This window comes from Jaculus jaculus, chromosome 2, assembly GCF_020740685.1.
Source record: "Jaculus jaculus isolate mJacJac1 chromosome 2, mJacJac1.mat.Y.cur, whole genome shotgun sequence".
NCBI classification, from domain to species: domain Eukaryota; kingdom Metazoa; phylum Chordata; class Mammalia; order Rodentia; family Dipodidae; genus Jaculus; species Jaculus jaculus.
Window position 1 is genome coordinate 168611853 of NC_059103.1, and position 22632 is coordinate 168634484.

Here is a 22632-nt window from a genome sequence, read left to right on the forward strand (position 1 = left end):
AGCTTCCAGAAAATGCTCCTGTGTCTGCCTTCCATCGCACTGTTAGTGTGCTCGGATTATCTGCCATCGGCTTCCGATTTTACGTGGGTGCTGGGGAGCCGAACTCAGGTACTCCAGCTTGAGTGGCAAGTGCTTTAGTCACTGAGCCATTTTCTCAGTCCTTCCCTCTCTTCTCTGTCAATTTGATTTTCTAGGGTTAACCAATCTTTGCATTATTGGAGTAAACCTTACTTGATCATAGTGTGCTTTACAATAATGTACTCGGATTATTTTGACAGTGTAATTTTGTACTTTGACCCATAAAGGAGGTTGGCTAGTATTCCCTATAATTTTCCCTCTTTTGTATTTACTGTCTTTTTTTTTTTTTTTTCCTGGTTTTTCGAGGTAAGGTCTCATGGTAGCCCAGGCTGACCTGGAATTCACTGTGTAGTCTCAGGCTGACCTCAAACTCACAGCGATCCTCCTACCTCTTCTTCCTGGTTGCTGGGATTAAAGGTTTGCACCACTACATCTGGCCTGTTTGGTTTTGATAATAAAGTTAGTTTCATGAAAATATATGGTTTCTATAAAATAAGAATTATCTGTTCCTTAAAAAGCTGTAAATTTGCTCTGGACTTGTTGTGTTTTATATAAAGGGTACATTTGAAACTAATCTAAATCCTTTTAAAGCGATCAGTTTATTAGACTTTTGTATTTCTTTTGCAATTTATTTTAATAATTGGTGTTTTCCTTCAAATTTTTCCCATTTGTCTACATTCTCAAATATGTTGCCATAAATTGCAGTTCATAACTCTAAGCTGCTTTAATAGGCAATGTGTTATTCTTTAAAAAGAGAAAAAGGACCTGGTGTTTTGGTTTTTTTTCCCCATGAATCACAAAGCTCTTAACAAAAATTCTGAAGAAGTGTTGAAAGCCGGGAGACGGCTACGTGTTGGAAGAAGCGAAGTCTCCGTTGACTCTCGTGTTCCCTGATAACTGCTGGCATGTAGAGAAGAGCTTTGCCGTTTTTCAGAGCGCTTATTGCTTGTCTCATATCTTTTGTCCTCACAGACTCCTTGAGAATTACATTTTGTAATGACCCCTCATTTATAGATAAGGAAAAATGTGACCCAAGATTTACTTATGACACATCAATGAGCCTGGAAGTCACTCTTCAGTCGCTGCATTTTAGTTAGATGAGGCAGAGACCACGAAGTCTAAAGAGCCTCACATTCTCAGTGAGCATGTGGGTGGTCTCCTGTAGGTCCGTAATTTGGATGGGAAAAATCTCACACCATTCTTAAGGAGCATCTAACTTCAGTTCAGCATTTGCTTTTACTATGGTTATAAGCACAAGACATCAGAGCCAGGAGCAGGACAGCTACAGTAGAGCTCACACATTTTCAGGAGATGGTACAGGCGTCACAGACAACTTATGATGGTGTTTTCACTCATCGCTACTCAGAATTACGCTCGTTAGTGGACCTACCTTTTGATGCCATCACATGCCTGAAGATATCTACAGTTTTTGAATATCTTCATCACTGTAGTTCAAATAACTGACTTTCTTTCTGGTCTTTTGCATTTATTATTTCTTCGTTATGGTAAAATGTGCCTAACATAAAACTGACCATCTTAACCGTCTACAAATGTATTCAGGGGTATGACGTACATTCACATTGCTGGATAGGCTACCATCTCTGTTTCTTACTAGAGAATTTTCATCATCCCAAATAGAAAGTCTATGATGCATGTTAAAATAACTCCTTTTTTTTTGTTTATTTTTATTTATTTATTTGACAGTGACAGACAGAGAGAGGAAGAGAGAGAGAATGAGCACGCCAGGGCCTCCAGCCACTGCAAACGAATTCCAGATGCGTGTGCCCCCTGTGCATCTGGCTAATGTGGGTCCTGGGTAATTAAGCCTTGAACTGGGGTCCTTAGGCTTCACAGGCAAGTGCTTAACCACTAAGCCATCTCTCCAGCCCTCCTTTTTTTTTTTTTTTTTAAGTTTTTTTGAGGTAAGGTTTCACTGTGGTCCAGGCTGACCTGGAATTCACTATGTAGTCTCAGGTGGCCTCAAACTCATGGTGATCCTCCTACCTCTGCCTCCCTAGCGCTGGGATTAAAGGCGTGCGCCACCACACCTGGCTAACAATAACTCATTTTAAAAATTGTATTTATTTATGAGGGGGGAATGGGTGCATCAGACATTTCTTTGGGACCACAAGAATTCTTTTATTTTATTTATTTATTAGCAAGAGAGTGGGAGAATGGGCATGCCAGGGTCTCTAGCCACTGCAAACGAACTCCAGACACATGTACCATCATGTGCATCTGGCTTGTGTTGGTTCTGGGAAGTTGAACCTGGGTCTTCAGGCTTTGCAAATACCTTAACCCCTAAGCAATCTCTCCAGCTCAACAATAACTCTTGATTTGTCCCTTCCCCTTATCCCCTGGTAACATGCTTTCTGTCTCTGATTTTGCTTATTCTAAATGCTTCCTATAAATAGATTGGCATATTTGCCCTTTGGTGTCTAGATTTTCAGTTAGCATGTTATCAAGGTTCATACATTCCTTGGTATAGATCACAACTTCATTCTTTTGTGGACGAATAATATTCCATTGTGTTTCTGTTCAGGGCACCGATAACAGACAGAAGAAATGAACTCACCCAAGTTCAGCCCAGTGAACCAGTGAGTTGGTTGGAATTACTCACAGAAGCTCGGATAGCTTTCAAGCATCTGTATCACTGAAAAGCCCACCCCGGTATAGGTGATCACTCAAAAAATCTGTATCCCCAGAACTCCCTGCCCAGCTTGCAGGCCGCTCCACCAGAGTCTCCTCTCCTCCCAGCAGCTACGTTTACTGCTTACGTATCTTTGGAGGGGCCCTCATGAGTCTTGTCACTTTCTGAGCGTCCTGATCATTGTAAGTTTTATCAGCTTCCTGTCTTATGACCCTTTCCAGGAGAGGATATATCTTTCTTTTTATGTTTTTAAATTTTAACTTAATTATTAGAGACAGAGAGGGAGAGAGAGAGAGAGAGAGAGAGAGAGAGAGAGAGAGAGAGAGAGAGGGAGAATGGGTGCACCAGGACCTCTAGCCACTGCAAAAAAAAAAAAAAAAAACAAACCTCCAGATGCAAGCATCACCATGTGCATCTGGCTTACGTGGGACCTGGAGAATCGAACTGGGGTCTTTAGGCTTCGTAGGCATGCACCTTAACCGCTAAACCACAGGAGAGGATATTTCTATTCGGAGGTAATAGCTACACAATTCACCCCTTCCTGAGCTCTTACATTATTCCACGATGTTTCCTGAGCCTTGGAGGAGATGATCTAGATGTGTGATTATTTTCTTCTGTTTATGGTTGATCACTGAGCACTGTGCCATAGCAACTGTCACTTATTCTCAGCAGCTTCATTGGTTATGAGTCTCCATAGTAATCACTGGCCACTCCATGACCAGCATTGACAACATGGGCTTAAATAAAACAGACAACTTGACAGTCATATTACATCCATTTTACAAAACAATAGCAGTAGCTTTCCCACTAGGCTCTGTGACATCATCCCCACACTGCCCTGCCAGCCATTGGCTCTATAGAACGAGTCTTAACTTTAGTCAGAAAGCGTTTGATGGTACCTGTAATAGTCATGCCATTATTGCAATCTTGCCTAACATTTTAGTAGTGTAGATACAGTGTCCATAACCTAGCAGGACTTTTGGTGACAATTCTCTCCCAGCATCTGCTTTGCACCTTCAGATACTGTGAAAGCCAGTTGGTAAGGATAGAGTCTCCAGCTTAGACCTGGCTCGATTCTCCATGTCCTGCAACCATGCTGTGGCTTTAGCAATAGGGACTTCCCATCCAGTGCTGGCATGCATCCAATTGCAGCAGCAGCAGCCTTTATGCTTTGTGGGGCCTTAGTGGTCTTCCTGGCGAACAGCTCACTGAGTGTTAACCCACCCTGGCACTGGGATATTATTTAGTAACCTATGGATTCTGGGCATGCCTTTCTCCACCTTTGCAGAATGCCTGCTACGGTCTGTTCTGTTCATGATCCTGCCCCCTGCTTGGTACTTTTAGGGATTGTAATATATTTTTCAGTCCATCAGCGGCTTGTAAAGTGAACCCCATTCATCAAGGAGGCAGGCCATCCCATGCCATGAAGAGGAAGATTGCCACCTCAGGATTCCCTCCAAGGGCATTCCACTCTTACATGGGTTGGTCTTGATATTATTAGCCACAGCAGGGAGCATGAAAAAGCCACTCCAGCAAGGAGATACACTATCCCACACCGCACAGGGAAAGGTAGTCATATTGGAGTTGCACCCACAGGATGCGCCATCCTCACACACACAGATTAGCCTCGGTTTCGTGTCTTATGACCCGTAGCAGGGGCTGTGCAACCATTCCCCCCAAATTCATGTTTGATTCTGTTTGTCCTTGTTTGGGCACTAACCGGGTTGGAAGACTTTTCCTAGGAAGACATAAACAGATGGCTGTTCACTCCAGATGAAGCACCAATGACAATGACAGACCAAAGAAATGACTTCCTCCAAGTCTAGCTTGGTGCACCAATGAGTTGATTGGGGTTCTTTTTAAACACATAGTTTAAAAAATATTTTATTTATTTATTTATGAGAGAGAGGGAGAGGGAGGATGGGCATGCCAGGGCTTCTTGCCACTGCAAATGAACTTCAGACACATGCACCACCATGTGCATCTGGCTTACATGGGTAGTGGGGACTCCAACCTGGGTCCTTAGGCTCAGAAAGCAAGTGCCTTAACCACTAAGCTGTCTCTCCAGCCCCTGACTGGGGTTCTTAAAGGAGCATGGGTGAGGGACTACTTCCAGGCTCATGTATGACTCTCAGGCAGCTGCTTCACTGAAAAGCCTACTCCAGCATGGGGGGCCACTCACACATTGGGGACCACTCACACATGGGGGACCACTTGCACAAGTGCTTCCCTCACTTTCCTAGCTGCTGCACCAAAGAGTCCTCCCTCCTTGTCAACTTTACAGTTTACCTAACTTTGGAAAGGAGCCTCACAAGTCTTAACTTCCTGAGCCTTGTAAATTTTGTGAGCTTCCTGCATTTTATGAGCCTTCCTCCCCCTCCAGGAGGGAGTGTTTGCACAGCATATGTGTATACCATAGTTTGTTTATCCATTCATCTACCTATAGACATGTCTCCCTTTAGCTATTGTGAATAATGCTGCTATGAACATTGGCATACAAGTATCCAGTTGAGTTCTTGTCTTCTTTTGCATATACATAGAACTTCTAAGAAATATCTGTAACATTGTGATGAACTACTAAGCTATTATTTATGAGATTTTTTTTTTTTTTTGAGATAAAGTTTCACTGTAACTCAGGTTGGCCTGGAATTCACTATGTAGTCTCAAGCTGGCCTCAAACTCACACCGATCCTCCTACTTCTGCCTCCTGAGTGTTGGGATTAAAGGTGTGTACCACCATGCCTGGGTCCTAACTATTATTTATAGTTGCTATACCCACTATAAATATTATTTATAGTGGCTATACCACTATAAATACTACAGGTTCACTCCATCTTCATTAGCATTTATTCTGGATTCTTTTTCTTCTGTTGTAGAAATGGCTGTCCTGGTGGGTTTTGCTTTTTATTTCTTTATATATAGGACCACACTTTGGAGAGTAGGCTGACCTTGAACTCCTTATGTAGGTGTGTTATTTTAGCTATTTTAAAACTTTATTCTGAGGAGTCATGGGCTTTGCCAGACTGCCAGGGCGGGGGCAGGGTAGAGGATGCATGTGTGTGTCTCTAGTATAGTAAAGTTTAGGAAGAAAGGATGAAGGTGCCACAGCTAGAGATGTTGGTGGCCTGTCCAAGCAGTGATAGCTTAGAGCTTGGAACCAAGTCTCCCAGGTCTAAGAAGAGACCCTTCCCTTCCTGCCACCCAGACTGTTCTCCTATGATCCACCCCAGCCACTGGAACGAAGCCACTGACCCACCAGCCACTGAACACCAAAGCCACACTGTCACATAAAGCGACTAAGCTAACTCTATTCATTCAGCAAGTATTCATGGGCAGAGCACACTCTGTGTTTAGTTTCACCGTTAGGGGGACATTCAAGGGGATGTAACTTCAGAGGTACTTTGGTTACAGGTTTAAAGTTCAGGAAGGAGATATAACCTGAGTTCATTTCCTTTAGATACAGAATGCTGTTGTAAACTGACTTTTCTCAACAGGGGTTATTTGCTTACATACAGGCAACCTCCAATGTCTTCTTTCTCCATCACCTCACTAAGCTTTGAAAAAGCATGGCTCTTGAGCATGCCACCACACCTGTTAACATAGTTCTTTATTGATTTATTATCATTATTATTATTTTTTTAATTTTTGTTGTTGTTGTTGTTTATTTTGATTTATTTATTTGAGGGTGACAGACGGAGAGAGAGAGAGAGGAGAGTGGGCTCGCTAGGGCTGCTTAGCCACTGCAAATGAACTCCAGACGCTGCACCCCCTTGTGCATCTGGCTAACGTGGGTCCTGGGGAATCGAGCCTTGAACCGGGGTCCTTAGGCTTCATAGGCAAGCACTTAACCGCTAAGCCATCTCTCCAGCCTGATTATTATTATTATTTTTATTTTTCAAGGTTGTGAGGTTTGGGAGTGACCAAGACCATACAAACCACTCTGAGGCAAAGATGAAAGCTTTTATTTAGGAAAAACACAAGCTGCCAGGGCTGACTCACAAAAGAGGAACACAGGCAACCTGAGTTTTCAGGCAGTGGGCTTTATAGGGCTTTTTCAGTAGGGGGAAGGTGAGGAAGGAAAAAAAAAACATGTTTGTTAAATTGAATAGAAAAGCTCCTTTAGGGGAGATCATTACATTAACCATTTAAAATAGCTAGGGTGTGACCAGAACAGTGACCATGTGATTTATGAGATAAGAGAATAGAAAACCATGATCTGGGGAATTGTTAGGCAAGGAGGGGATAAGGACTGGGTGGTCTTTTGAAGAATGTAGATAATCCACTATGCTTCTCTCACCATTCTGCTGACCTTGGTGACTCCATCTTGGGAGCCCGCCCCAACCTAACAAAGGTAAGGTCTCACTCGTGCTCAGGCTGACCTGGAACTCTCTCTGTAGTTCCAGGCTAGCCTTGAACTCAGCCATTCTCCTATATCTGCCTCCCAAGTGCTGGGGTTAAAGGTTTGTACCACCATGCTTGGCCATTTATTTATTTTTAAATTTATTTATTAGAGACAGAGGGAGAGAGAGAGTTGGAGAGAATGGGCATGCCAGTCTTTAGCCATTATAAACGAACTCCAGATGCATGCGCCCCCTTGTGCATCTGGCTTATGTGGGACCCGGAGAACTGAACCTGGTTCCTTAGGCTTTGCAGGCAAGCACCTTAACTGCTAAGCCATCTCTCCAGCCTTATTTATTATTTATTTATTTATTTTGAGACAAGCCCTGACTATATAGCCCAGGCTGGCCTTGAAGGTAGTTTAAGTTAGCCTGAAACTCAGAATCTTCCTGCCTCAGCATTCCAAGTGCTGGGATTACAGGCATGCACCACCACAGCCCGCTCCAGCTGGGCTTCACAAATGCCCCTGGCTAACTTGTAACGAGCCTTTGTGAACTGTGGCTCTCCCCTGTGTGAACATGAGTGGGCAGTGTCACCACCCTGAATCCCTCCGCCCACACTCTCCTTCCTTTTATCTTCTTTTATAAAATGGGGATGACAAAGGAACCTCCCAGTCAGTGTTGATGAGGATGCCCTAGACAGACAATAGAACCAGCAGGGAGGCCTGTGTGTCTCTCACAGAGTGAGAGGGACATGAGGTCACAGCTGGAGCAAAGGTCCTTGGGGAGCCACCATAATGACTGGATTTTTTTTTTTTTTTTTTCTGGGAGACAGGAGCCCTTGGAAGACTTAAGCAAAGGAGGGAGGTGATTTCACTTGTTTTTTAAAAAAGTATTTATTTATTATTCATTTATATGCAAACACAAAGATAAAGACAGAGAAGGAGAGAGAGAGAAAGAGAGTGAGAACGAGAGTGAGCACACCAGGGCCTCTAACCACTGCAAACAAACTCCAGACACATAAGCCAATTGATGTGTCTTGCTTTACGTGGATAAGTGGGGAATCGAACTCAGGCCATCGGGCATTGCAGGCAAGCACCTTCAACACTGAGCAATCTCTTCAGCCCTTCACTTGGTTTTTAGACTTTTTAAGGAATTCTAGCTGTGGGATGAAGGCCAGTTTGTGGAGGACACAGACACACCTTGGTCAGGAGGTGAATGTTGTCCAGGTAAGGGATGATACTGCAGGTGGCCAGGCTTTGGAGGATAATGGAAAATTTAGAGTCATTTTGTGGCAAATTTCTCAAAATTAAAAAAAAAAAATTTAACAGTAGGAAGTTGCTGAAAATTTCTGGGTACAGCCAGCAGTTGCAACTGGGGAACACTGATGCATATAAAGCCCGGTGGGTAGGTTATACTCTGTGGTGTGTGTGGTGTTCCTTATAGAATCCCATGAGTTCTAGAGTCACATTCAAACCCTCATCCTACCTCTTACTACCTGGGCAGCCCTGGTTGCAAGACCCTCTCAGAGCCACAGTTTTCCATCCGTGAATGGGGTCGCATGAGGACTACCAAAGGCAGTGCATTCTGTTGGTCTATCATCATTGCCTCATAAGTATCAGTGTATTAGAGTTCTCTAGAGGAACAGAATTGATAGAACGAATTTGTGTTATAAAGATTTATTGGATTAGCTTACAGGCTATGGGCTGGGCAGTTCAACAATGTATGTCTGCAGGCTTGAGTGTTGAGGAACCACTCAGTTCGCAAGGCTCAGGATGCCTCAGCAGTACCAATCTGGAACTGAAGTTCTGGAAGATTTCTGGAGAGCTGTTGGTCTTCAGTCCATGTTGGAAGGCTGATGAAACTCTGTTCCAATGTCCACAAAGGATCATCAAAACAGGGTAGATGAATGTACTAATTGATAGCGTGGGCAGACAGGTAAAAAGCCGCACCAGAGAGTAGCACAGACAGCCAGGTGAAAGGGCCTGTGTTCTCTCTGTGAATAGCTCACCACCGGAAGGGCCACCCACTCTGGGGAGGGACTTCCTCTCTCATTTAATCCTTCCTGGAAACAGCCTCACAGACCTGCCCAAGCAGCATGTCTCTTGATTCCTAATCTGATCAAGTTGACAACAGAATTTACGAATCACAATCAAAAAAGGGGCAGGGAGGAGGGAAAGGATGGTACCAACATGTGATGTTTACATACAAAATATGTCCATATCTAATAATAAAAAAAGAAAAATGAAATGCAGCCATAAAAAAAGGAGAACCACAATTAGCTATTATAGACGTGGCTAGAACCATTTTCAAGACCAAGGAACATATGTACTTAGCTCCTTTAGTTTCGTATGCTAAACAAAAGTACAGTATGCTAGACTATACTAGCATATTATATAGTGTGGTAGTTTGAATAGATTGCCCCCAATATATTCAGTTTTTTATTGTTTGTAGTTTGCATCTGTAGCCACCTGACAGGAGGGAATGTCACTGGGTGATCTTAAGGTGTGGTGGTGGGTTTCAGATTTCAATCTAAAGATATGCAAAGTGTGCCTAGCTGGAGTTCCTGAAGTGTGCTGTGTGGCTTTTTGGCTTGTACTTCTCTCTCTCTGCTTGGACCTGTGAAGGCAGGCCAGTTTCTTCTGCCATTATGGAACTTCCCCTGGATCTGTAAGCTTCAATAAATATCCCTACCTCCATAACTGTGTCTGGTCTGAAAGTTCATTTCAGTGAACCTGAAGCTGTCTGCTGCATATAGTGTGTGTATATATAAATATAAATATAAATATAAATATAAATATAAATATAAATATAAATATAAATATATATATTTTTAAGTATAGCATGCTAGAGTTCAAAAGGAACTAAGACACAGAATCCTCAACCAGTGCTCTCATTTTATAAGAAAGGACAATGAAAACTGGACATGAGCTGGGCGTGGTGGTGCACGCCTTTAATCCCTGCACTTGGGAGGCAGAGGGAGGTGGATCACCATGAGTTCAAGGCCACCCTGAGACTACATAGTGAGGGTGAGACCCTACCTCGAAAAAAAAAAAAAAAGAAAAGAAAAGAAAAGAAAACTGGATATGAGAAATGGTGAGGCTGGAGAGATGGCTCAGCGGTTAATGCACTTGCCCTCAAAGCCTAACATCCTGGATTTGGTTTCCCAGGACCCACATAAAGCCAGTTGCACAAAGTGGCATGCGCATCTGGAGTTCATTTTTTGTGGCTAATCTCTTTCTTTTTCTCTTCTCCCCCCCACCGTGCTTGCAAAACAAATAAATAAAATATTTTTTTAAGTGGTATAGCAAAAAAAAAAAAAAAAGTTATGTGGCTGGTGCCATCTTACTGGATTCCCATCTGGGGCTGCCTCTGTCATACATTGCTGACCTAGAACACTTCGTGTAACGCATACATATAGATAGAGAACACTTCGTGTAACGCATACATATAGATAGAGAACACTTCGTGTAACGCATACATATAGATAGAGAACACTTCATGTAACGCATACATATAGATAGAGAACACTTCATGTAACGCATACATATAGATATAGAACACTTCATGTAATGCATACATATAGAGAACACTTCATGTAACGCATACATATAGATAGAGAACACTTCGTGTAACGCATACATATAGATAGAGAACACTTCGTGTAACGCATACATATAGATAGAGAACACTTCGTGTAACGCATACATATAGATAGAGAACACTTCATGTAACGCATACATATAGATATAGAACACTTCGTGTAACGCATACATATTGATATAGAACACTTCATGTAATGCATACATATAGAGAACACTTCATGTAATGCATACATATAGACATAGAACACTTCATGTAATGCATACATATAGATATAGAACACTTCATGTATTGCAGGTGGGAATAATACTAATAGTAGCAAATCATCATTTGATTCCTGCTTTGTGCCAGGCACCATTGTAAGTAATCCACACACAGTCTCCCTTTTAGTCCTCATGATAACAGTATGGGACAGCACAGTTAATGCCCTCATCTTGCAGAGGAGGAAGCTGAAGTTTAGAGAGGCCCAGTGACTACCCCTGGAGGAGATGGAGTGTGGCAAGGGGAACGGGGGAGGGGGTGGGAGGGAGCCAGGAGTTCAGAGCTGTTCCCCTCCAACGACAAAGCGTGACCCATGACTCCACTGATGGAACAGGGAAATTGAATCTAGTCTTTAAAGTCCCGTCTCAACTTTAAAATCTACAAGTCTTAAGTGCTTTCTGATGATCTAGTCTGGAAGAAATGCCCTTTCAGCTCATTAACTTGCTATCTTATTAACTAGTGTTCATGTTAATCAGCTGCAAGAAAGGCTTTTTGTAAAATAGCCTAGAAACCGAAGCCACCAAGGCTGCGGGGATTCCCGCATGTTATTTCTGGCTTCCATGGCAACCCTAGCACTGGGAGGCAGCTTAATGGAGTCCTCTACTGCAGCTGGAGCAGCATTTTCTGAAACGCTGTGAGTGAGGAGGAAACAGTTGCTTGCTCAATAGTTTTCCTTTCGTGTAATGTACTGCCCCAGTGTGTTTAGGGAGTTGAAGCCAAGTTAAGTAAGAGTGGAGGAAATAAAGCACTGTATCTTATGCGGAGCGAGGATGAGTTTCAGACAACTTAGAGAATGCATTCAGCCAGGCACCTAGGGGAGTCGCTGTGGAAAGGCAGGGGTGTGTGCGGGAGTTTTAGGGATGCAGCAGAAGGTCGGCTCTACTTTTCTAAAGCAGGGAGTGGAGAACAACGTGGACTTCAGGTAAGCTTTCTGAATAGAACTGAACATTCACAGCTGTCTTATTCCACTCCAGTGAATTTGGAGTCCTCTGCAGAAACCTACTGTGGACAGATAAGGCATCCAGCAGACAGATAACTACCAGGGGAGTGATTGGGGCCAGTGCCATAAACTACACTCTCCAGGTGCTTCATTTTTGTTTTTAAATTTTTATTTGGGAGAGGGAGACAGAGAGAGAGAGAGAGAGAGAGAGAGAGAGAGAGAATTGACATGCCAGGGCCTCAGCCACTGCAATGGAACTCCAGACGCTTGCACCACATAGCGGGCATGTGCGACCTAGCCTTGCCTCACCTTTGTGCGTCAGGCTTATGTGGGATCTGGAGAGTAGAACATGGGTCCTTAGGCTTCGCAGGCAAATGCCTTAAACCACTAAGCCATCTCTCTAGCCTTCTCTAGGTACTTTAAACAGGAAAGGATTCAATACCTGGAGTTAAGTGTTTACATAATAGTTGTAAAAGGGTTGTAGGAAGGAAATCTGGGATCCACTGGACAAGGGCATGTCACTGGCATCTGGATGCAAATGTCACCATAATTCACCAGGATGCTGGTGAGCTGACACTGGAACACAAAGTTCAGACTGCTACTGTAACTCACTGTCTTCTTTAGCCTTGAATGTCAGCAGACACATCTCCATCTCGTTTCATCTTTTGTGAGTGTGTCTCATTGGGGCTGCCTCATTCTTACCCAGAACTCTAGCTGCATTGGAGCCTGGGAAATGTGGTTTTAATTTTTGACTTCTCTAGTACTGACTCATAGGAAGAGATAGGGTTCATACAAAGTTCATTCAAATGGACAATTAATCAATTTATTTGACATTTGGGTTGACTAAGTAGAGGAGTTATAAGAGTGATAAGTTGAAAAGGCCCATAGTTGATCTGAACACTCTCCTCCAGTACCTGAGTGTCAGACAGGTAGACTCACTCTGGTGTCAGAGAGTAAAGGGGCAGAAATTCAACTCTTAATGACAAAAGAGTCTTCTTAAGCTTATCTCTGGTGCCTTTGCTATTGGTTTATCTGTAGACAGTTGATACCTGAGACCAGGCTAAGGTACTAGATATGAGGTACTAGACGCAGATAGAATCAGTTATGGGGCAAAGCTGGTGAGAGTGGCTTTGAGTTGGACCAGGCATGGAGAAGTCTGGGCTGAGAATGTGCCCAAAAGAAGGATGGGCGCATTATGGCAAAATAAATAAAATATTTAAGGGAGTGGGACAGGAGAAATGGCTTAGCAATTAAGGCACTTGTCTGCAAAGACTAAGGACCCAGGTTCAATTCCCCAGTACCCATGTAAGCCATATACACAAGGTGGTGTATGGTGTCTGGGATTTGTTTGCAGCAGCTAGAGGTCCTGGCACATCCATTCTCTCTCTCTCTCTCTCTCTATTTGCACCCCCCCCCTTTTATTGTGTCTTTGGTTTTTGTTTTTGTTTTTTTTTGAGGTAGGATCTCACTCTAGCCCAGGCTGACCTGGAATTCACTCTAGTCTTAGGGTGGCCTCAAACTCACAGCAATCCTCCTGCCTCTTTCTCTTGAGTGCTAGGATTAAAGGCATGTACCGTCATGCCTGGCCATCTCTCTTAAATAAATAAAAATTAAAATTAAGAAATAAAATATAAACAATTCTCTCTATGGCTTTCTGTGGCTCTTTAGTCATGTTTAGCCTTCTTACGCAGGAAGCACGTGTTGCCTTGCTCACATGGCCCTATCATCCTGTCTCTCCCACTAGGATTCAGTCATACCACACCATTTGCAGTTACCTGTGTGTATGGGTCCTCCACTCTAGTCTGGTTCCAGACCTCTGCTTATATTGCCCTTTGCCTGAAATGCCCACCACACCTGCTCATCCTATCATACTATAAATTGTAAAACAATGCCATCACCACGTTCAGGAACTCATCTCTCCATCTTGGGATTGCTGCTCTGCTCCAAGCTCTAATCGCTCGAGCTTTTTGTGAATCTTTGTAATCTGTCTTCTCTATGAGGCGCTAAACATTTTGGTTAACATTGACACTCATACTGTATCCCCAGAACCTGGCACAAAGAGCAGGGGACTTATAATGTTGACACAATGCAGCTAAATAGAAATGATGAGTGAAGTGTCTCCCTTGCAGGCACCTGGGTGAGGAACCTTCTGCCCGGTTGGGTAACTCACCTCCAGGCGCCTGTCTTCCTGCAGGAGGACACAGAGCTCATCCAGTGGGGTGCGCGCCTCCTGCTTCCAGCTCTCCCCTCGCAGCTGTCCCCCCTTTCACTTCCACTCCTGGGTCCTGTTTGCTGAACTCTCGGAAAGCAGATGAGGCAGTTTCTCAAGCTCTGAAGTTTAAGCGCTCCCGTGGATCAAATGCCAGTTTGCTTTTGACAACCTTCCTCTGCTGTGTTATACTTTACACAGAGCAGAAGTCACCTGATAGGTTCCTTGCCTTTCATACCGTCTTGTATTAGGGAATGGTGCGTGTGCGTGCATGTGTACGTGCATGTACAGCAGTTTAAGATACCTGTTATTTCTCCATTTGAGAAGTAAGAGAGTGAGAGGATCTGATAGACAATAATGGTAAACTTTTTCTATATGCATTCACTCAGCTCATATGTTTTTAAAGGTGCTAATGATTGAGTGTGCAAGGACTTGTTTAATACTCTCTTTTTAAAGAAATAATTTTTGAAATATTTTTATTTATCTATTAAAGAGAAAGAGAGAGAGGGAGAGAGAAAGAGAGAATAAGCATGCTAGGGCCTCCAGCTAGTGCAAATGAACTCCAGCCACATGCGCCACCTTGTGCATCTGGCTTATGTGGGTCCTGGGGAATCAAACCTGATTCCCTTGGTTTGCAGGCAAGTGCCTTAACCATGAAACCATATCTCCAGCCCTCTTTTTATCAACTGAAAGGAAACCTCTGTACAGCGAATGCTGAGAGACCACACACAGGGCATTTCTTTTCTTTCTCTCTCTCCCTCTCTCTCTCTCTCTTTCTCTCTCTCTCTCTTTTTGTTTGTTTTTTCAAGGTAGGGTCTCACTCTAGCTCAGACTAACCTGGAATTCACCATGTAGCTTAGGGTGGGCTTGAACTCACAGCAATCCTCCTACCTCTTGCCTCCCGAGTGCTGGGATTAAAGGTACATCACCATGCCAGGCCACACGAGGCTTTTCTGAGTGAGGTTCAAGCAAGCTGCTTTACTTTGCAAGGAAACTTCATTCATTGGAAACTGTTTTCTCCAGGGCTGAACTGGGTCAGCTTCCTCTTTGGCTCCCTTGTAAAGAAAATTGTCCAGGGTTCTAGAAACCACAGTTGCTGAACTTTATAGGATGCCTCTTTTCTTTCAGCTCATGTAATGGTTACTAGAGGAAACTGGTGTGATGTGGCTTTTTTTTTTTTCTTTTCATTTGGTGTATATTCCCTTAGGGCCTTAGAGGCCTGTGTTCCTGAAGTCATTTATGACAGTCAGCGGGAACAACTGCAATTTGAGTGGGTGTTCATCCAGTAACCCCCAGGCAACCCCTGGCCTGTGTCTCTGTTTTGTCTCATTTATTCAAAAGGGGAGTGGGTTTATAAACACTGGGAAAGGTTGAGAAGGCACTATACAGACTATAAGGTGATTGGATACATAGGTTTATGGGTTGCTATCTAATTGGCTGGTGTTGGAAGGCAGAAGTTGTAAGGGAGAAATTTCAAGGGAGATAATAAAACGGGGGAGGGGGAGAAGCTACTTGACTTCATCCACATATTGGATGGCTACAGCAGTAGGAGAATGTTTGCTACCATATAAGGGTCTCTTGGGCAGCTGGCCACAAGGTCGGGAACTGTGGGGCTGCAGAACCTTAGACTATGGAATGTTCAGGTGCTTTGGGATAGCAGGGGTGTGTGTGTGTGGGGGGGGGGGTCTCACCGATCCGTTTCCTCTGGGCGAAGATGAGGCACACTATGACTTGGCGAGGAGGGAGGGCCAGTTCCGGTGCCAGAGTGGGTTCCCGACAATAAGGCCTGCTGCAACCCCCATAGCCCAAGGTCCCCGGCCATGTCCAATAGCTCAGGCCAGCCTTTTCACAGTCCTAGCCCGTGTTTAGCAATGCCCAACATGTATGTGCATGCCTGCTGTGCATGCTTGCGTGTGTGTGTGTGTGCGTGTGCATGCGCACACAAATGTATGCGCATGCATGCATGTGATGGCCAGAGGTTCACATCCGGAGTCTTCCTTGATCACTCTCCACCTTATCTACTGAGGCAGATCTCTCACTTGAACCCAGGGCTTACTGATTCAGCTGATCTAGTTAGCCAGCTTGTCCTGGGGAACTGCTGTCTCTGCCTTCTGAGCACTGGCCTTACAGGTGGGCACCACAGCCAGGCAGCACATGGGTGCTGGAGAGTTGCTATCTGGTCCTCATGCTTGCGAGCTAAGTGATTGATCCACTGAGCAATCTCCCTATCTCTTCAACTTTTGTCTTTGAACTCGACGTACAGTGCAAGGCATTTATGTTAGGTTTCATCCTGTTAGTTTTGACTCACTATCCTAGAAATGCTCATGCTCTTGATTCAGTTACTTGATTTATTCATGATTCCTTCCAGCATTGTGCATAGACAGAACCACAAGTGCCCCCCCCCATCACCCACCCTGAATTTGGAAAAAATGCTTGGAAAGTGTTACCATGAAGGAAAAGATTTGCTAATGAGTCCAAATATGTCCCAGACCTATTAAGTAGTCCAGGGTGTTGCCCTAATATTCTCGACTCAAGGTTTTAGGCTGGTCCCCAGTGGTTCCTTGGAAGATGCGAATAGAAATGCCTAGTTCCAAGAGAGCCAGAGCTCATCGGCTTGTTGGGTAGTGGCTGCGTGATGTCACACAGCAGCTGGCCACTGACTAATAAGGGAATTGGAGAGAGAAGAACTGATTCTAGCTCTTCTAGGCTTGGCCAAGGGCTGTGGCACCCTAAAAAAGTGCCTTAGCAGGCTGGAGGGATGGCTTAGCGGTTGAGGCGTTTGTCTGCAAAGCCAAAGGACCCAGGTTCTATATTCCCCAGGACCCACATTAGATGCAGAAGGGGGCACATGCATCTGGAGTTTGTTTGCAGTGACTGGAAGCCCTGGCGTGCCCATTCTCTCTCTTTCCTCTCTCCCTCCCTTTCTCTGTCAAATAAATAAATAATAATAAAATACTAAAAAAAAAAAAAAAAAAGGTGCCTTAGTACTTGGGAATTTCAAGCCAATTGGCACTGGGGACAAAAATCTAAGGTGGTCCAACTTACTTCCAAAATATCCTTTAAATCTTCTGCAGGTCCTGAGAGCAGTCCCAGTTTGGGGGCACAGGGGGCCATGGCAGGAGGGGAGCAGCAGAGAGCGTGTCGCAGGCATCGTGGGCATGCGCTCGTAGCTGGAGGAGGGTGGCATCCCGGGGCTGTTATGGGACGGTCCTCATGCTCACTGGCCTTGCTGCCTTTGACAAACCCATGTGCTCAGTGCACTGGTATTAAGTGCTCGTAGGAATGCATTTCCCCATAGTCAGATGTGCTAGCTCTGTGTACTTACAGCGGAAGAACCGGGCCACTTCCACAGCCTGAGGGGAATATTCCTTACAGCCTCTCGGTTTCTTTTGCTGTGACTCCATACCCACCTTAGCAGCCCTCTGTCAAAAATGTGCCCCTGCTTTTCCGCCCGCTCCCCGCTTCCCCCAAGTGCCGCTCTGGCCTCACTGTGCTCGCTCCGAGCTCCTGGGCTAGCGCCGCCGCTGACTCCCTCCAGCCGCCGTCATGATCATCTACCGGGACCTCATCAGCCACGAGGAGCTGTTCTCTGACATCTACAAGATCGCGGAGGGCCTGTGCCTGGAGGTGGAGGGCAGGATGGTCAGTGGGACAGAGGGTGACATCGATGACTCGCTCATTGGTGGAAATGCCTCCGCTGAAGGCCCGGAGGGCGAAGGTACTGAAAGCACAGTGGTCACCAATGCTGACGGTGTCGAGAACCATCACCCACGGGAGACCAGCTTCACAAGAGGCCTACAAGAAGTACATCAAAGATGACATGAAATCACTCAGAGGCAAACTTGAAGAACAGAAACCAGAAAGAGTAAAGCCTTTTATGACAGGGGCTCAGAGCAAATCAAGCACATTCTTGCTAATTTCAATAACTACCAGTTTTTTTTTTTATTGGTGAAAATATGAATTCAGATGGCATGGTTGCTCTCCTGGACTACCGTGAGGATGGTGTAATTCCTTTCATGATTTTCTTTAAGGATGGTTTAGAAACGGAAAAATGTTAACACATCCGCAGTCATTTGGATCTATCGCTTGTCATGGCAGACGGCTGCTGCTTGCCATCCATACATCACCAGGACTAGAAGAACAGGACTGATGCCAGTTTGACCTTTTATTTTGACTGACTTATTTGGAGTGGAGGCATTTTTTTTTTTTTTTAAGGGGGGAAAAAAAAACATGTCATGTAGGTTGCCTAAAAATAAAGTGCATTTAAACTTAAAAAAAAAAAAAGTGTCCCTTCTGGAAGGGTCTTAGAAATGGATATGACTGAGCACTTCAACCTGTGTTATCAAGGACTAGACTCTAAAAACAGAGTGAAGCCGGGTGCGGTGGTGCACGCCTTTAATCCCAGCACTCGGGAGGCAGAGGTAGGAGGATCACCATGAGTTCGAGGCCACCCTGAGAATACAGAGTGAATTCCAGGTCAGCCTGGGCTAGAGTGAGACCCTACCTCAAAAAACCAAAAATAAAGTCCCCACCAAATAATAATAATATGATAATATAATAATAATAATAATAATAATAATAATTTAAAAAATAGAAACAGAATGAGTGAAATGGTTCCAACTTCTGTGCCAGGTCACGTAGATTGTAAGTTCCTGGAATGCAGTGTTGAAAGGACTTCAAGGCTGGGACCAGGCTTAGTGGGAGAGGCCAGAATTGATTAATATGTCTGCTGGGACAAAAGGAAAAACAGAGAATCACTGCTAAACCTGAGTACCCATCCTGAGAGCTGGTCAGCCATATTCTCTTTCTCTCTCCCCTGTCCATAAAACAGCCTTGGGCTGGAGAAATGGCTTAATGGTTAAGACACTTGCCTGCAAAGACAAAGGGCCCAGGTTCAATTCCCCAGGTCCCATGTAAGCCAGATACACAAGGTGGCACATGCGTCTGGAGTTTGTTTGCAGTGGCTAAAGGCCCTGGTGTGCCCATTCTCTCTCTCTCTCTTTCTCTCTCTCTCAAATAAATAAAAGTTTAAAAAATTTAAAAAGAGCCATAATTTTATCCCTTATCTCTTTGAAACTCAGTGATCTCATTTTCTGTCACTTTATGAATTTTTCATTACATTTGAAATCGAGTTTCATAATGTTTCTGGTCACTCTGAGGTAATTAAAGCTCCTGCGGGTCGTGCCTGGTCACAAGAGCTGTTGCCACTCTCTCCAGCATTCCCGTGTCACGCCGCTGCCGCTGACCTCGGTCTCCGTGCGCAGCCCCCACCAGGGCTTTGCTGCCGAGTCTTGATCTCAGCCCTTTGCTTCCGTCATCTTGACACTGTGATTATAGTAACCGCACTCCGTCCCCACCTCAGGGTAAACCTCCCACCTCCCAGCGTTTGCCTTCCGTAGTTCAATTCCAGTAATTCTGAGATCTTATCTAGACTTTTAATTTATTGGTCCTGCCAACTTTGCACAGTCCTTCACTCCCTCACGTCTCCTCTTTTTTGCTTTCTCAGCTTTTTTTTTTTTTTTTTGGCTTTTCAAGGTAGGGTCTCACTCTAGTCCATGCTGACCTGGAACTCACTATGTCGTTTTAGGGAAGCCTCGAACTCACGGCGATCCTCCTACCTCTGCCTCCCGAGTGCTGCGATTAAAGGTGTGTACCACCACGCCCGGCTTCTTTCCCAGCTTTTGTAAAAAGAAGTTTTTTTTTTAAATATTATTATTTCTATCTATTTATTAGAAGGGAATGGGCAGTAGGCCAGGGCCTCTGGCCACTGCAAACGAAATCCAGACGGATGTATCACCTTGTGCATCTGGCTTACACGGGTTCTAGGGAGTCAAACCTGGGTCCTTAAGCTTCAAAGACAAGCACCTTAACCACTAAGCCATCTCTCCAGCCCCTTTCCCAGCTTTAATACCACAGGGAACCGCTGAATCACTCTGTCAACTACCTTTGCCCCTTCCTGCTCTATCACGATAACCCTGAGTTAAACCCGGCTGTTACCTACCTTCCCCCATCCCTGTGTAGACCCGAGAGAGACTGCAATGAAACACTACCCTGACATGCTTGTTGGACTCACATTTCCTGATTACTCCCCTTCAAGTAGGCCTTGGATGCTGCCTGGAAATCAGACTCTAGTTCTAATCCATTTACTCTTCCACTGTCCCAGAAACTGTCACAGTACTTTGACTCATATCATGAAGTTTTTTACGGTTCTCTTGATGAGTGTCCACAAACCATCTGCTTGTGGGAACTTCGCTGGGAATTGACATGAAGTGTCACGTTTTCTCAGTTATGTTTCCTGGCATTTGCTTGTTTTCCTGACTACATTCCTCCTAGCGTCCACAGTCCCTAAAGGATCAGTGATCTGTCTTTCCATACTACCTGACCATTCCCGCCTTCCCCAAACCTCACACCTGCCACGCCCTCAGGAAGCACTTGTCAAGTGAATGGGGCCATGAATGACTGGCAGCCTGAAGTTCTGGACTTCTGCTCTTCCAGAAGGCAAGCATCTGTTTTCATCATTTTATTAAGTGGAAAAAAAATTAAAAAAACAACAACTACAAATCAGCATTCAGCAAGGGAAAAGCATTTGGCAGGCTGCAAGCAAGTTTGGGCCATGGCTCGTAGGCCCTGATTCCAGAAAAGGAAAGAACTGATCCCAGAGAGCAGGTGCAGACTTGGTGCATCTTGAAGATTCTGGGAACCGAAGGTCTAAAAGAACAATGATCTTTTACATCTAGTATGAGAAAGCTTGGTGCTTACGAGTATGAGCCCTTAGCCCCTCACACTAACAAAAGTCAGAAAACATGTTCACACCCAAGCCCATATGCTTCATAGGCAGGAAGGAGACCTTGAGCAAGTTATCTGACCCCTAAAACCACTCTCATCTGTAAAGTGGAAACAGAAACTACCTACTCCCTAAGGTGGGTGTGGAGAATAAGCAGGCCGGTTGTAGTAGTTTGAATGGCTGAGCCCCATTATATTCAGGATTTCATTAAAGTTTGTAATTTTAGACTTGCAGCCACTTGGCTGGAAGCAGTGTCACTGCGTGGATTTGGAATTCCAGTTTAAGGATCTGCAAAGTGCCTGAGTTTTGCCTGGAGTTCCTAACTGTGCTTGCTTGCTTTTTTGGTGGTGGCTTATGGCTTTTCTATCTCTCTCTGCTTGGACCTGTGAAAATGGGCCAGCTTCTTTCTTCTGCGATTATGGAACTTCCCCTGGATCTGTAAGCTTCAAATGAATTCCCTTCCTCCAGAACTGTGCCTGGCTTGGGAGTTCATCTCAGCGGCATGAGGCTGTCTACTGCACCAGTACCCATAAAGCACTCCAAATGAGGTCGGACATGTACCACGAGCTTCATAAATGTGATCTCTAGCTTACTGCTGTTTGCTCTTGGAGCCCTACAAGTCTTCTGATGTACTCTTGTTCCCACTTCATGTAGTAACCTTCACATTGCTGGGATAAAAGACCTGACTGAAAGCAGCTGATGAGAGGAAAGGGTTTGGTGGGCTTATGGTCTAGGGGAAGCTTCATGATGACAGGGGAAAGCATGGCATGAGCAGAGGCTGGACATCACTTTCTTGCCACAGTAGGTAGGAAACAGCAGCAGGGAGAGTGGACCAAACTTAACACTAGCAAGCTGGGGGCTAATAAACCTCAAGGTCCACCCCGCAGGGGACACACCTCTCCAGCAAAGCTCCACCTCCCAAGTTGCCATCAGGGGAACCAAGTGTTCAAAACACATGGGTCTATGGGGCGCACCTCATTCAAACCACCACACCACTTCACAGAAGAAGAGACTGAGGTTCCAAGAGGCTAAGGAGATGCACATGACTATCTGGACACCGAGTGACACAAGTTGAACTTCCACTGAGACCATAGGATTCTATTGCTGCCTCACCGAGAATTTCAGCAAGCCTCTGCATAAAATTGTAGGGATTAACTGGCCTCTCCATTTCACATATGCCATCCCCAGGCTGATGTCACCAAATATTTACTGTGCCACCAGATAGTCATGTTTGACTCTCGCCAGAGGAGGTGAGGCTGACTAGTGACAAGTCTGAAAAGAAGAAATAATTGTGAGATTGCACACTTCATCCTTCTGGGGTAGAAATGTTCCTTAAAATTGTCTTGGCTCAGGTTGCTGTTCTCTGGAAGGGTAAGAGACACTAGTTTCCCAATGCCAGGGCTTTGGAGTTGAGCTGACAGGATTGGAAATGTTGACAGAGTCCAGACCATGGCTATGACATTGTATTATGTGCCCACAGACCCTCTTCCAAGTTCTGTTCGAAGTCATGACATGCAGAGCCAAAAGGAAGGTCCTTGTACATTTTTTCCCCAGGCCAAGGAGACAGGGATGTCCTTCCTCAGCACCAGTAGTTACCATGAGAGGAGCACACAAAAGAGAATCCATTTTTCTGGAATCTTCTAACAGCCCCTTGTGAAGAAGCTTCAAGGTTCTTCACAGAAAACCGAATATATTCAGACTGTTCCCAAGTATTTGCAAAGCTCATATATTATCATATTAGCTCCCCTGAGAATCTTCCAAGGGTACCCA

At 44.7% G+C, this 22632-nt stretch overlaps 1 protein-coding gene and 1 pseudogene across 3 annotated transcripts in view; both read left to right on the forward strand.

Annotated features, from left to right (window-relative positions):
- Positions 1-22632, forward strand: part of Matn2 (matrilin 2) — a 157708-nt gene that overhangs the window by 23006 nt on the left and 112070 nt on the right. The window lies entirely within an intron of this gene.
- Positions 17625-18171, forward strand: LOC123458616 (annotated as a pseudogene).